The 14,812-nt window shown below is 43.9% G+C and overlaps 1 long non-coding RNA gene across 1 annotated transcript in view; it reads left to right on the plus strand.

Annotated features, from left to right (window-relative positions):
• LOC103372625 (uncharacterized) overlaps nucleotides 1-1,851 on the plus strand; it is a 53,052-nt gene extending 51,201 nt beyond the window's left edge. Inside the window, exon 3 of the long non-coding RNA XR_521008.1 lies at nucleotides 863-1,851. This is a non-coding gene — a long non-coding RNA (uncharacterized LOC103372625). The remainder of the gene's footprint in view (nucleotides 1-862) is intronic.
• Nucleotides 1,852-14,812: the final 12,961 nt, after the last annotated feature.

Consider the following 14,812-nt stretch of genomic DNA (forward strand, 5'->3'; position numbering starts at 1 on the left):
CAATCTGACATGTTGCTGGAGGTTTGGCCTTCAGCCGCTCGGCGGGCCTCTCGGACAGGTGGCCCGGACTCCGTGGAGCAGATCTAATATCGGTGCTTTTTCAAAACTCCTGGAAGCTTGGCATCATATTTGTTCAGAGTAATTATGGCTTTGCATACTAATGATTACATGATCAGGAGTTGAAGTTCAGGAGAGACTGTTTTATTCAGTTAAAGGTCGAGTAAGCAACACATTCCTAAAAGTATTGTCTCATTATATGTTTGAAAAGTGGCTCAGTGGTTAGCACCGTCACCTCGCAGCTAGAAGGTCGCCGGTTCACGTCCCGATGAGGACACCCGGGATCTTCCTGCGTGGAGTCTCCATGTTCTCCTCGTGCAGCGTGGGTTCTCTCCGGGTTCTCCGGCTTCCTCCCACAGTCCAGAAACATGCTGAGGTTAATTGGTGATTGTAAATTGTCCGTAGGTGTGAATGTGAGTGTGCTTGGTTGTCTGTCTCTAAGTGTAGCCCTGTGATAGACTGATTACCTGTCCAGGTGAACCTGCCTTCACCCTGAGTCAGCTGGGATAGACTCCAGCCCCCCATGACCCTGGTGAGGATGAAGGTGTAGAGATGATGGATGGATGTTCTGAAAGTCTTGTTGCATTCCAATAATTCAACAAATCAGTGGGTCTGATAATGAAACCTGTAATAACTCTGTCTAAACATTGCAATCTGTCTGAATAAGATGATGTCTGATTCCATACTTTCCTGCCGCCTCAGCTAACGTTAGTTTGTTTTGGTTTTGAGCAGGATGTTTTGTAAATGTGCTGATGTACTCTGTGCGTCAGGTTGTTCTAATGTTCTGAACTCTTCTTCCCAACAGCGCTACAGAGTGTTGAACCACCTCGACTCTTTGGAGGAGGAGCTTCAGAGGGAGGCGTGGTTTTGGATTTTTGATGATACTTCGACTTTATTCTTCACCAGAATCGTGCAGATGTTGTTTGATTGAACTGGTTTGAGAACACAAGCGACCGATCCAACAGCTGTCAGCACAGAATGATTCAAATGGTGCTGAATTCTGTTCGAATGCAGAAATGTGTGACTTTTTCCAACACAAATACAAAAACAACCCAAAACTGAATAATGCGTTTAACAAGGAATCAATCACAAACAGTAAAAAGCTCCTTTAAAAATGTGCTTTTGGTGCCTTCAAGTCTTTGGGTCTCTGCTTTTCGCTAGTTGAGAAATTTTTATCCTCGTTAATGACGATCGAAGGAGAAATCTGATGTGTAGAGTTTACAGGTTCAGTCTTAAACCTCCTGAACTGTTCCAATGACAACAAACATGTTTGATCTTCATGAGCTAAACTTGGGATGGTTATGGTTGCTACGGTAACGCAGTCTAGCCCGCGAGGCTAACGTTAGCTGCACATATCAAAAGTGAGGAACTAAAGTTGACTGTATTGTCCCAACTTTTTTTTTCCTTCTGCTTTTGTTTTCTTCTCACTGCAAAGTCCTTTTAGCATTACAGCATTTTTCTTTACATATAGGGCCTCATGAGATCATGTGATGTGGCGCGCTGCTTCCTGATTGGTCCGTCTTTCGCAGTGCTTTTAATAACATCCTGCGGTGGGAGATGAACCATTATGTTCATGTTTTGTGCATGTCTTAGATTAGAGGGGAGAATATGTGTGAAGTTTGTGTGTGACGATTTCTAAATCTGTTGGTATTTTAAAACTCTTCCTCCTCTGCCGCAGATGAAGGCCGGCGCTGTTAATCTGTCACTGCTTTGCACCTCCATAAATCAGCAGAATCCTTCTGGTTGAACTAATAATGAAAATAATAATAATAATAAATTGAGCTTCAAAGATGAGTTATGACTCTGAATCTCATTAAATGTTCTTAAATGTAATTAAAGACAATGGACTTTGTGGAAACTCGATCCGCTGCCTCATTTGTCTGTGGTTTGGCTTTCAGAGGAGGTTGTGTGAAGAGCTGATGACAGTTTGCTCAACTCCAAACCTGTAAACCTGTAAAGATTTTAACACACACTGAGGAGTCGGTGCCAGTTCGTAAGACGTGGAGGCGGCGAGCGCTGCAGCTGGAGGACGAGATCGCACGATGAGGTGAGTCGGACATATTCATCATGTGGCTGGGGCGCCTCGGGGCAGAAGATACCATCATCAAACACAACACGAGCTAATTGCAGAGCGTCGTGGCGCAGGTTGAGCAGCGGGTCTGTTTGATGTGAGCTCGGGTTTGTGTGTCGTGCGCCTGTGTGCACGTGTTCGGTCCTCGTTTTAGGCGGAAACCACAATGTTTAATCTTGACATTAGTACCTCTTTAGCAGATGTGAAGCCACGCTGTGTGTGTCTGGTGGTGGTTAACCAGCCAAAAGAAAAGATCCTAATGAGATACCTGTGTGCACTCATCGGCTGAGCTTTAACCAAAACAGCTCATCAGCCCGAGGAGAGAAAAAAAACACACAGGAAGGAAACGCTATTGTGAAAATACTTCTAAAATAAACCCCATAGTCATTGATGCCACGTGTATTTTAACAATTTTCAAGTTGAAGTTGTCTCATAAAACCTTTATTTTTTAAATTTTTCTTTGCCATAGTGCAGCTTTTCAAAGTTCTGATTTGTCTTTTAATCATCAAGGTTAACGCTGAATGATGAATTTAATATTAATATAATTAAATATTCTGTATTCTCATCTTCTCTGATTTCAGCTTTTGTGCTACTACTACAAAATAAACAAATTTTGACAGAATGTGGGGAAAACTGTGACTATTAACATAGTTTTTTTTAATTGCAAATAATTCAATTAATTGAGAAAATATACAGAAATAATTCTCTGATTCTCAAACGCTGTCCTAATTAAGATGTTGGAATCCTTCTGCTGCTTATCGAGGATTAAAGTGCAAGTGCTCGTGCATCTTGGAAGCCCCCATGGAGACCGGATCCAGACTATTTAGCGCCAGATGATGCTAGATCTGAGCTAATGAGGACAATAATTCTCTCTAATTTAGTGTGTCTTCGGCGTAGACGTTCCTAGAAGGGCATTTTCAAATCCTCACTTACTCTGTTTGCGTGTAAACGAGCCAGCTGGCTGCTCTCAGCTGTTCTGCTCCGTTCCTCTCGCTGCCGGTCGCTGCACGGTGGAGACGTGCTGCGTTTGCCGAGAGATGAGGTGTGCAGCCGCCATTTGGCCGCAGCGAAGACTCGTCCCGGGGTTGATCCTGGTCGGGTTTGTGTTGTGAGCCGGAGAGGAAGCGGAACAAAGCTCGACAGAGCTGCCCTCCGTTTGTCATTGCAGACCTCCTCCTTCTTCTCAAACCCCACTCCTACCACCCCGTTGTCCAACCTCAGTGTTTACAAAAAGTGAAAATGACCAAGTTCATGCGCACAGTTCATCATGTTGTCATCGCAGCGTCCCTCGAACCACTTCAAAGGCCGTCTCTGCATAGAGATGTTTGTTATGTGACAAGCCGGGCCGCTGGCATTTGGGGAATAGTTTTTTTTCTTTGTCTTTAGTACGTGATGAAACAGATAATTACAATTCCCACAAAGCTATTCTGATCTTCTGAATATGTTCTTCTGTGCTTCTACAGCTGCAGTCAAACATGGATGGTTTAGATACGGTGGAGCTGCAGCCAGCAGTCGGCCTGTTAATACCTGATAGTCAGACACACTTATGTCACAAGCGTTTGCTGCTTTTTTCTTTCTTTAATAAGATGCTCTGTGATGTTGCGTTGGGCTCCTGATGTTTGTAAACCAAACTATGAATTTACTAAATAATTGATATAGACAGATAATTTAATGTCCATCCATCCACAATTTACAATCACCAATTAACCTCAGCATGTTTCTGGACTGTGGGAGGAAGCCGGAGAACCCGGAGAGAACCCACGCTGCACGGGGAGAACATGGAGACTCCACGCAGGAAGATCCCGGGTGTCCTCACCGGGACGCCAACCGGTGACCTTCTAGCTGTGAGGCCACGGTGCTAACCACTGAGCCACCGAGCACCCCAACATAATTTCATTTCAAAATAAATGTCACCTGTGAGTAACGAGGAAAAGCCACAAAATCCAGACTAGACTTTTACACAGAAGAAGACGAAGGTTTGCATCCCTCCAGCAACACGAGGCCATCAGTCTCAGACTTCAGTTCTGCTGTCTGTCACGGTTTACTCTCGGGTTTCACTCACTTTCTGGTTAGATTTAGGAAATGATCACACTTCGGTGGACGCTTGTCAATGCCACAGGCTTGGTTTAGTTCAGACGCCAACATTACCTGGTTAGGGTTTGGAAAAACATCCTGGTTTGGGTTAAAACCTTTCACTACCAGTGTGAAGCTTCTCCTATTTTCTAGGTTACCATGGTGACAAGATCAACTAATAGTTGATTGGCTCCCTGAAAAGGAGCGACCAAAATACAAGGCAAACATGTGCTGATTACAAATATGTTTGTAATGCAATACAAGCAATTGTAATCCCACAGAAAATGCAGTTTAGTTGTATAGGAACTAATTTTAGGGACGGATTTACTGAGCAGGACGGTATCAGGGATGGTAACGTCTTCATATATCTCAATAACGATTATATGGATTGTTAAAAAGCTTCACCTGCACCTTCATGAGTGAGTCATAGCAACTTTGGAGGCTCATTTTTCATTCAGCGCCACCATTAGATTACATTTGTAATGAATGAAACTAACATTCCCATCATCCTCAGCTGTAGTTTGAGTTTTTTGCAATAAAAAATTGCCTTAAACTGGCCTGTTAGCTTTGTCATTGTGAACAAGTTAGAGCATGAGCGCTGTAATTGATCCCAAAGCACCACTTTCATAATAACTTCAAGCCTCACTGCTATTCACTGCTGTTCTTGCTGATTTTTCACTTTTGTTTCTCCCAAACACTGAGCGGCGTTCTTGTAAATACAGCAGCAGCTCGGTTTCTCGGATCAGTGATCAAATATTGACGAGTCTTCTGTTTCTTTTTCAGCTAATAGTTCAGTTTATAGAAGGTAGTCGTAAAAGCTTCTCCCGGTGAAACGTGTTCAGGCTGCTTGTTATTTCCAACCAACGGTGCAAAACCCAAAGAAAAGCAGCAAATCCTCGTGTAGCTTCATCTTCTCCTTTCTTTTTGTGTCTAAAACCTAAAAGCTACACAACAAATGCCACCTTTTGGTTTTGGGAGGTGACACATCCTCCCGACACCCGGCCGGCCATCCACCCTCTTTAGCACCTCCAGTAGCTTCCAGGATCTGACGCTGTTAAACAAACAAAAACTGGAGGAGAAGAGCAAAGGGCACGGAGCCACGCTTGACTTTCTAACCCTTTGCTTGTATAATCTTAGATAACGCCCTCTGTTGCTGTATTTATCTTTTCATTCATGCAGTAATTGTTTTGCTCGTGGCTGTTGCAGGTATTCTGGTGATAATTTGGAGCCTCAGGTTAGCGCCGCTGCACGCCGCGCTGGATTGGATTAAAATCATTTAAACGCCTTCACTCAACAGCCGGTTTTGTCTAACGAGCAGCTTTTTGTCGCTCGTAGTTAACCAACAAAGGACGGCATGTCAGTGGCACTCAGAGGAATTAAGTCCAATCAAACAGAGTGACCACAACGTGTCTGATCTCCTGTCAGGTCCCTACTGAGCTCCGCTCCACGCCAGCCAAAGTAAACTCTCGAAGTAAACCGTGAACGTGAGGAGATGCGGCGGCGCTCGAGATCCCTGCAAAGCTCTTTTGTCCCTGAAGCCCTTTTAACTGTAAGAGACGTGTCATTACCCCGAAGCTGGCTCATAAAGAGAGAAAAGGAGCTTCGCTGCAGGTGAACCTGGAGGTTTGTTAATGCAAGAAGGGCATTTTGCAACCAGGTGCATTTAGCCACGTACTGCAGCACTTCAACACTTGTTCATTTTGCTCCTACGAGGGCGTGTGCATGAGTGCTGTCTTTGTCTCTTAGAATTTACTTTTGTGTGAACAGGTAGAATGAACAGTTTCAGATAAAAACACTTAAGAGAGAAACAGATCAAAAAGGTTTTATTGCCAAGTCGGTTTTTGACGTATAAGATATTTGACTTGATGTTTTAGTGGTAAACAGTAGATTAAAAGTGTTGAAAGTCAATAGGCAGTAAGTGCAATAAAGTTAAAGTATATTAAGTTAGTTTTCTAGTTAAGGTGAAATACGAGGTGTGTCAGAAAAGTTCCAGGACTGGTGTCACAAAAGATAGATTTCAAACCCAAACTACAAACTGCAAATTGTCCCCCTGGAGTCTAACACCCTTCTCCAGCCTTCTCTTCACGCCGCCATGCACTCCAGGAAGGATTCTTCTTCCAGCTCCATCATCACAGCCATCTTGATGTCGTCCACGTCTTCTAAACGGGTCTCCTTGATGACCTTCTTGAGCTCGGGGAACAGGAACCAATCCCACAGAGCCAGGTGGGGAGAGTAGGGAGGTTGCTCCAGCACGGAGATGGTGAAGCAGCCACGACTCGTCCTGCCACAACTCTCTCCTCTTCTCTGAACGAAGTGAACGCTGCAGGACCTCTTTGTGCTGGTTGGTCATCTGAAGTCTGTAGTTTGGGTTTAGTATCTGTTGTGACACCAGTCCTGGAACTTATCTGACACACCTCGTATAAATCAAAATAGTTTCATCATCTTCTGAAGGCAGCAGCTTGATTGAACCTGTATTTACTGATTTTGAGCATCATTTGATTTGCTTTCACTACGACTTCTATTGCTGGTGTTAATGCTGCAGCACAACTAAGTCTGATGTAATATGATCACTGGCTGCTTTAACATAAACACATGTTGTTTAGGGGTTGATGCTGTCATTCTTCTGGGGCATGCAGTCTCTTACTTCACTGTTTTGGACGACAGCAAAGTGTCTTTTGCAAACGTTTAAAATGAATTTTGAGACTTAACGTGCTGCTGTCCTCAAAAAAAAAAAAACATCTGGCGAAGAGAAGAAGGAAAATCCGTCCTGTGCCATGTATCGGTGCACTTTTTCAGTCAAGCGTTTGCAGACTTTGAGCAAACTGTGATGTCCACGAGAACAATGTGTGTTCAGCAAAGTGTGCAATTTGTTGAAAAATGTTGTATGAAAGCAGTATTGGTCTGAGGCGGCACTTTTCTGGAAATCGTGCCGGTCAGAAACCCAAATGGGTCACAATCGGTCTTCTGGTGGTGTCCCCACATAACCAGAGCAGAAATCCACTTTCATCAGCCTGAGGGTTGGATTACTCCTTCTGGTTTCTTTGGCTGAAGAAGTCTCAGAACCTTGCCTGTCTTAATATTTGTTTTTATAAATGGACTCTGCTGTGGTCCGATTTTCCCACAAAATTAACGCTGGTCACAGAAACGATAAACCGCTGATTAACCGCAGCTTCAAATCCACTTAGAGTCCGTGTTATGAAACCTGAAATATTCAAGAGCGAGACAGAAAGCGGAGGCATGGAGGAGGTGAAAGAGCAGGGAGGAGGGGAAAAGAAAAAAATAAGTGAAACCAGAGGACAGGTCTGCCGTGATGCAGCGCAGATATCCTCATAGCGGAGAGCCTCTTGATGATCAGCGCCACAGGAAATGACCACGGCCGGCGTTATGACTCCATATTCCATCCCCGCGTTGGCCCGAGGCCTCGGACAGAAACACTGAAGCGATTGTGCGCCGCAAAGTTGTCGGAGGGGGAAAGAGAAAAAAAAGGGAAAAAAAAACCCATGCTGGCATACAGCGCCGCTCGAGGCTGTACGCAGATTCACAGCACACCAGGCAGAAAAGATTTACACACCCAGAAAAGAGAGGCAGAGACAGTAACATGTTCTGGCCAAGGCAAACCCACACTTGTGTTTATGGACATTTTTGCTCTGGCAGACCGCAGGCTTTCCGGTGGCGGCTTTGGATTGGTCCACGAGAGGCCGTGTGTGTGCGTCTGTGATTTGAGATTCTTTGTTGCGTCTTAAATCTCGCTCTGATCGGCGTTTTAATTCTGATAGCGTGTTTAGATCTTCCTGGAAGGCTTTGATGTTTAACTGGAGTGCGCTCTGGGAGAACGGCTAATTGCAAATTTGGGATTAGCCGGTAATCGGGGCAGATCTTTTCTTGTGAAGAGTTGGGACGTCACCTGCAGCAACACGACGTAGTTTGTGTAAATTCAGCTACTGAAGCTGTTGTCCAGAGAAGAGATTTTTCATAATTAAGAAGAGGAACTTGTTATTAGTGATTTTAATTCTAAGAAATAACTCTAAACAAGCTGTGGTCAAATCATTTGCAGCTTTAAGCAGACATTTGACCTCAAATCTGCAGCTTATTTGCACTTCCCCCCACTTTTTTCCTCATTTTTTACCATTTTCTAGTCCGTGTACATCGAGGGGGCATCGGGTGCATAATAAATCGACAAAAATAGTTTAAATTGATCCGCTTCTTTTTTAAATATGCAGCTTTCTTCCCCCCATAAAACTGTTAAAACTGAAAACAGCCAGCGCCGGGGTATTTATACGGAATAATTTGACTCGATTTTTTTCCAAATAAAGACGAGGAAGTCTCTCGTCTGAAGTGTCTCGGCTAAACCTGTAATTTCAACCCAGACCACAACAGAAATTGTGTGACAAATAATGCTACATGCTCGTCCAAAGCCATAATTTCCAAACTATGAAAAGAGTTAAAATTGTGAATCCGATGCTGACGACGGCCCGAGCTTGTTGGGAATATCGTGTGTTCGTGCTTTGTAGTGTTTTTGCAGATGGCCAGCTGCTAGCGGTTTGGCCAGCCATGGGAAATCTCCCTCCCATTAGCTTGTCTCCTGCCCTTAGTCATCTCTCTTATCTTCTGGCTCGGCCCTCTGAGGGAGCAGCCCTCTGCCAAATGGACAGAAATATTTCTCCATGAATGGGGCTATAGATAAAATCTTCCCCCCTGATACCCCTGGAGCGCAGGCCCTCTCCCTGGGTGCTACCCTGAACTATCAGAGCTGCTCTCAGGCCTTCCAGCTACTCAACTATTTTAATGAACACACAATTAGAGCAGCGGCGGGTCAGCCGAGGCCTCGGGCTCCAGATGCCATGACTGTAAGACCTGCACTTGTCTCCGTGTTTGACATCAGCTCAGTCTTTTTATTACAATTATCTGTACAGGAAATAACGTCTGAATGCATAATGACTGGGAGTGAAGGGTGGAGAGCGTGAGTCAGTCCGGTTCAGGAGGCTTCAGACACAGAATCACTCGTTTTTACTCGATCCAGCTCATGAAATGTGAAGATTTATGCATTTTACTGTGATAGTAAATCAGATATCTCAGAGTTTTGGACTGACAATCCGACAAAAGGAGACATTTCAAGAAAACTATTATTAGATTTCTTTGACACATCACAGAAAAGAAAACTGACGAATGAAGAAAAATTAATAAATGAATAGCTTCAGTCACAGATCTCCTCATAAAACAATATCAGACATACAAACTCACCAGATGGTTGGGAATCTTCTACGCGACCTATAAGATGGAGAGAAATGTGTCAGGCAGCTGTAAGTGTAGAGAGAAAGGAAATGTTTTGATGAAGGAACATCAAGTTGGGTTCAGTTTATTAATCCAATAACAGAAATCACTAATTTGCCTGAATAGACTTTACAAAGTGTCTCCTTTTAAATCCCATTCAGACTCCTCCTGTAGTCGCATCCTTTAATGAACAGAGTGAACTGATTTGAAACTATTTCCATTTTTGTGTCATAATTCGTGTATTAAAATTAAACCCAGGAACACATTAAGGAGATGCTGCATTAAAAGTGAGACTGGTGACAGACTCATTTCATCAAACTATTACTGTGCTTTGGATTCAAATAAATACAGAAACCTCCATCCATCCATCATCTCTACACCTTCATCCTCACCAGGGTCATGGGGGGCTGGAGTCTATTCCAGCTGACTCAGGGTGAAGGCAGGTTCACCTGGACAGGTAACCAGTCTATCACAGGGCTACACTTAGAGACAGACAACCAAGCACACTCACATTCACACCTACGGACAATTTACAATCACCAATTAACCTCAGCATGTTTCTGGACTGTGGGAGGAAGCCGGAGAACCCGGAGAGAACCCACGCTGCACGGGGAGAACATGGAGACTCCACGCAGAGAAATCCTCACCGGGACATGAACCAGCGACCTTCTAATCACTGAACCACCTTGCCGCCCAAACAGAAACCTAATCAAGTGTTTTTCTTCAAGTTTGTCACAAATTTCCACCACATGCTAAACTCAGGAAACAGTAAGATGATCTCTTGGCTTTTTATCGAATACTTTATGGATTTGTTTGTAAAGTTTGGTGACATATAAACATGACTTGTAAAGAAAAAAGGTTGATTGCTGTTAAAACTAAATCGGTTCATGGACACAGATCTGAAAGCAAACCGCTGACTTGCAATTTAGTTATGGCTCGACTGAATAATGTGCACAAGACAAACATGGGCTTCTCAGTAGTTTAAACAGTCCCCATATGTAGCATTAAGTGGACATATCAAATAAGCTTTATCATCATTTCTCCTGCTGCTAAAGGCATGTGCTGCTCCATTACCCTCCGTTATGACAGGAAGCCAACACAGACGTCCAGGCACGCCGTGTTACTGCAGGACGTTTACAACTATTTAACTGTCATTTGCATAATTTGCTCAGACATAGCGTCCACAGCCATTACATACAGAGCACAGTCCAATAATCGGCCATTTCATACACCCATTTTGAAAATGTCAAATATGTTTATTCTTCTTTTTTATGCATGCAAATGAGTTTGTGCAAAGTGGTCCTTCACTAAAACCCAGTTCAGGTAAGGTCAGGGCCTGTCATGAACGCACCTCCACCTCCTTCTTTATTTGCTTTTGATGGCAGACGACAAAAAGTGAAACACATACATTAGATAATTAAGATATTAAACATCATGTAATTAAAACCGCTAATCGATAAAAGTGCTTCGGGCCTCAGTCGTATCTCCAGACACAGAATCTTATGAGTTGGATTTTCAGTTGTGACTCCATGAACGGTGAAACCTGAGGCGATCGGGAGTCTTCTCAGCTTCATGTCAGCTCGTTTTCCTGCTTGTCTACCTGCTCGTACAGCCTGCACACCCCGACACGGCAGCAGCAGACATTCTTTGCCAAGTGAAAGATAGCACCAACACGAGATGGGCCGATAAGGAAAGACTGTCATGACATGCATGTTGTCTTTTAAGTGAAAATTAGAGACAGAAAATCACCGAAGGAATTCCTGTGTTCAGCATTTATAGAAGCAAAAGACTGAACCGGGGAGCCTATTTTTTATGCATTTATGAAATGTGGTGCACATCATCCAAACCGACACGAATGCCGTGCAAGCACAGCGCAGCTATTTGCCACATATATCGTGATGAAAACACGGCACGTTAGGAAACCAGAATGTGGTCGAAAAAACAAAAACTGAGGAGGAGAGGGTTGTCGCGGGCCATTTCAAGCGTGTTTCGCCTCGGGGACTGTTTGCAGCTGCACTTCATAAGCGTTCCCTCAACCAGAGACGTAGGTTAATAAAAAAAGTCTCAGACCAAACTCCTTCAGGTTTTGAATGCAGGCCTCCAAACGCTTGACTTCATTATTTTAATTTCCGCCGCACCGACTTGTACGAGTACGTTTTCAATTTCCTACCGTGAACATTCCCGTGCACTCGGCAGACGGTCGGGGACATGGCACGTCCAGGAGGTTGTCGATACTGAGCGGCTGTCACGTGACGAATGCTTTTGAAGTTCTGATTGTGTGTTGAGAAAATCAAGTACGTAAAAATCATTTTGCTTGTGTAAAAAGACAGAGGAAGTGGTTATTAGCCTGACAGTCGAAACCCCACTTAACGGTGCATTTGCTTTCCAATGATGCCCACATACAAGTTTCAAACTTACATAAGCAAATAATTTTAAAAATCTATATCTATACAGTCTAATCGTCTCATGTTTCCGGTCACTATTTCATTATCGTTCCAACGTCTGACAAAATGTAAATGAGAACAGCTTTATTTTGAATTTAACGGTATTAAAATGCAGACTATGTGAGCACAGCGGGCAGGAGAGAAGTTAAAACTGGCCAGACTTAGGTTGTACCAGAAATCAAACGAAAAAACCCTGTTTTATTAGTTTAAATCGCTTTGAAAGTCTTCGCTATCTCTGAATGTCTTTGAGCATTGCAGTTTCCACAAAACTCTGACCTGTGGGCGTACGATCAAAGCTAATGCTACATCAGCCACATTAGCACTAAGGGGTTTTCTGATTCTCTCTTTTTTATTATTTATTTACTTTTTGCCTTTATTATTTTTAGTTGGGCAGTGGAGAGAGACAGGGAAGGGGGGAGACCTGCAGCAAAGGGTCATGAGCGGGATTCAAACTCATGACCTCTATGTCGGGGACTATAGCCCCTGTTCATGGAACACCGTCTTATCCGGTGGAGCTACCGGAGCGCCCGGGGCTTTCTGGTTCTGAAGGTGACAATGCTACGATCAAGAATCAAATGAATCATCCTCAGGTCTTGACATGCTGGGAGTGCATGAAGACTCTTGAGTTCACTCTTGCAGCCAACAGCAGGACGTTTGGTGTGTTTTGCTGGCGGCGGAGACGTTTTAGCAGAAGCAGCTGTAGGACGTAAACAAAACTAGTGAGGCAGCTTCCTGGCTCACCTGGAAGCAGTGAGGAGGCAGGATTGTGCAAAGTTTGATCTATTGGTTCCCTCATTTGGAACACAGCAGCTTCTAATGTACACCTCCAAGGTTATAACAACCACAAAACACAATAAAGGTGAATTTTTGGCATATGGATCCTTTAAATCCCTGTTTAATGTTGACATGAACAACATTTACCCGCCAGAATCTGTCAATTATAGTAATGTTTGCACCAGAGAGATGAAAGAAAACCACCGCGATGCGATATCACTTCACATCTGTAACGTCCCACTGCGTTATACTAACTACCATCTCCTTGTTGTCAGTGCTGCACCTCTGCACTGTGCTTTAAGACCATCCTTCCACTGTAAAGATGCACATAGGAGCCATTGTACAGTATGTTCTTTCCCCCAACGTGGCACACTCACTGATGTCATGTAAATTCCTATGTCGGTGTATCATTTACTGGTGTCGGCTCTCGTAATTCGGAGGAGGTAACCCCCCGAGATATCGCAAGTGACAACCTGTTGATGTGTGTTTGCTGCACGGCGAAGGAGTTGCTAGGCGCTTTTTTAGTCAGCAATTAATTTCAAGCCCGGCCAAGGGTGGGTGTGACGGTCCAAATGGCTCGGAGGGTTTGACAGCCAGCCAAGAGAGTGTGAGAGAGAGCGAGAGAAAAAAAACATGGGGAGAGAGGAGGAACGTGAGCGAGAGAGAGAGAGAGAGATTCCTTCAGCTGACTTTATTTTTATGGCCGGCAAACCACAGTAAACAAACAAAAAAGCACATAAATTGTTCATGGACTACCCTCTGAAACCCCAAAACCTAGAAGCTGTTCTGCAGAAAGAAGCGAGCCTCCATGACAAATATACCAGCAGGGACTTTAGTTTCATCTCTTTTTTTTTTTTTGCAGATTTGTAGATTATGCAACGGGGAAAGTGTTATGTTATGGTTCAGCTTTACGTGCAGTTGTTTTAAAGTCACACAAAAGAAATGTAGCTCAAACAACTCATGCATAATCCTGAGTTCATGTCTTGCTCACACGTTGACTGGATCCAGACACCCCGTGGAAGTCATCACACGTTCCAAACGATGACTAAAATGTCAACCGTACGGCCCAGAATTAATGTGTCTGCAGCCGCGTCGCCTTTTTTAATGCTAAAATATACAAACTTGGAAAGTGTGATGCCTGTTTAGACAGGAAGAAGACGGACCGTGCCATTTTCTCATTTCTCTTCCTGTTGAAGCTGGAAAGACGTTTTGAAGTGAACTCCCACCGAGTTCGTCTGAGCGCCGGCACAACAACAACAAGCCACAAAAACAAATGGAAATGAAGGAGTTGCGTACACAAGTCGGACATGTTAGGCCACGTTAGTCAGGCAAACCTCCTCAAGGCGTTTAAGCAGCGCTAATTTTTATTTTTTTTATAGCAGCAATGCATCAGATGACTACATGTAATGTGAAATGGGTCGCGCATAACATTCATCCCACAAATATTCAACTGAGCTGCTCCTCACATCGTTGTCTCGGCCTCTCATCGTACCTGCTTCCAGCCACAGCAGCCAGATGTTTTCAGTGAAAGCGCTCCAGAAGCCAACCCTGGTGTTACTGCTCTCTGTAATGTCTGCGTCTAGGTTCTGTGAGAAGAACTCTAAATTTAGCCGAAGCTAATGTGAGGCTTGAGCGGTTTGAGATAATCAAGTGGGTATTTAATTTTAGTAATGTCTGTGTGACGTTTTGTCTCGACCGCAAACCTACGTGTGACTACCAGGAGGTTACACTGCAGCTCAGACAGGAAACGCTGAAATGCATCATGAATCCAGTAAATGTGAATTTGTTAGAGAAATGCTTAACCTGAGTCGTAGCTTTTTGGTGCAGAGCAAAGACGATTAATTCTGAAGAGACGATCCGTGCAATGAAAACGCACGTCGCTCCAACATTTGTGCACACTTGCCGTCGTGGATTCTGCTGTAAACATGAAGCAGGAAGTCGGTGGCTTATCTGTAGAAAAGAGGAAGAGCAGTGATTGGAACAAGTAGAACCACAGATTTCTGCTACTCAGACAACGAGGAGGCCTGGACCTCGTTAGACATGTTGAATTTATCACACGAAGGAAAAACAATGGAACCGTCAACCAGCTGAGATGAACTGCTTCAGTTAGTGGCACATGATT

The sequence above is a fragment of the Stegastes partitus genome, unplaced genomic scaffold (assembly GCF_000690725.1).
Source record: "Stegastes partitus isolate 25-593 unplaced genomic scaffold, Stegastes_partitus-1.0.2 Scaffold1793, whole genome shotgun sequence".
Taxonomy (NCBI): Eukaryota; Metazoa; Chordata; class Actinopteri; family Pomacentridae; genus Stegastes; species Stegastes partitus.